The sequence below is a fragment of the Herpailurus yagouaroundi genome, unplaced genomic scaffold, assembly GCF_014898765.1.
Source record: "Herpailurus yagouaroundi ecotype Mexico unplaced genomic scaffold, PumYag 70782, whole genome shotgun sequence".
Lineage (NCBI taxonomy): Eukaryota > Metazoa > Chordata > Mammalia > Carnivora > Felidae > Herpailurus > Herpailurus yagouaroundi.
The window spans coordinates 22769-24302 of NW_024420926.1; the positions used below are offsets into that span (position 1 = coordinate 22769).

At 40.5% G+C, this 1534-nt stretch overlaps 1 pseudogene; it reads left to right on the top strand.

Moving 5' to 3' along the window:
• Nucleotides 1-462: 462 nt before the first annotated feature.
• Nucleotides 463-1009, top strand: LOC121026297 (60S ribosomal protein L17-like; annotated as a pseudogene).
• The last annotated feature ends 525 nt before the right edge of the window (nucleotides 1010-1534 follow it).

Below are 1534 nucleotides of genomic sequence, written 5' to 3' on the forward strand. Positions count from 1 at the left end.
TGAAAATGTCACAGTAAATATGTTGTGTTTTAATTCCAGCCTTATACAACATAATCCGAATCCATGTAGTATAATCCAAAAAAAAAAAAAAAAAAAAGAAGCTGTGAATCTAAATGGTAATTGGCCAGCAGTTCTGAGAGATCCAGCATGGACCATCTACTTCATTACTTGCTCTGTGACCTTGGCCAACTTAACTTCTGCTTCTAGATTTCTAAAGTGAAGAGTGATGAAGATCCCATGTCATGGCACGTAACTCACCAAGCCCAGTGCTTGGCACATTAGGAGTTTCAATGTTTCTACCTTTTCATTTCCATGCTTTGTCCTGTCCCTGTTTTATGTTGTTTTCAGTATGACAAGGTTCAACAGTAGAAGTAACAAGGTGACATCAGAAATCACGCTTTCCTGTTTACTTGAAAACAAAAATCACTTCTACCCTTAAACAGTCTGAGGTGATCTCTGAAAATGGTTTGCTATTCACTTGATCCAGAAAACCCTACAAAATCATGCAGATCAAGTTTCAAATCTTCATGCTCACTTTAAGAACACATGTGCAACTACCCAGGTCACATTGGTGGCATATCTGAAAAGCCACCAACTACTTGAAGGATGTCATTATGCAGAAGTGATGTGTGTCATTCCATCACTACAAGGGTGGACTTGGTAGGTGTGCCCAGGCCAAACAGTGGGGCTGGACACAGGGTCAGTGGCCCCAAAAGAGTGCTGAATTTTTATTGCACATGCCAAAAAATGCAGAGAGTAATGCTGAACTTCCGGGTTTAGATATAGATTCTCTGGTCAAGCATATCCAGGTGAACAAAGCCCCTAAGATGTGGAATAGAACTTTCAGGGCTCATGGCTGGATTAACACATACATGAGCTCTCCCTGTCACATGGAGATGATCCTTACTGGAAAAGAGCAGATTGTTCCTAATCCAGAAGAGGAGGCTGCACAGAAGAAAAAATACCCCAGAAGAAACTGAAGAAACAACAACTTAGGGCCTGGGAGTAAATTCTGTATAAAATAAATGCAAATAAAAGTAAAATCAGAGAAAGAAATCACAACATTAAAGAGATTTTCCTTGATGACACCACATAAAGAAGTTGTCCAATTATGGAGAATCTTCACTATAAGAACAATCTTTTTTTTAAGTTGCCTGATTTCAATGGGTCTGACCCATGAAAACTTGCCTATCTTTCTGCACTTCCTCCATGACATTCCTTAGTAATCTCTTGCATCCTTCATCAGTAAATGATTATAGAATATGAAATTTGTTAGGAGCGGAGATAGCTTTAGGATCTTTGGAAGATCTGGGCCCTAGGAAATGGGGATACTAAGTCTTAGGGCTTCCTCTACCATTGACTTGCTGTGATGTGTTGGGCAGCCTCAGGTGAGAAAATGAGTGTAAAAGCATTTGTCAAGGATGAGTTCTCTTCCCCCACCTTTCTGCACTCCCCTCTAGATGGAGACAATCTGAGCCTGTGTCCCTGAAGAGCTTCCAGTTTTCAGCTTAGTGATAGCAGGATGTGTAGGTCA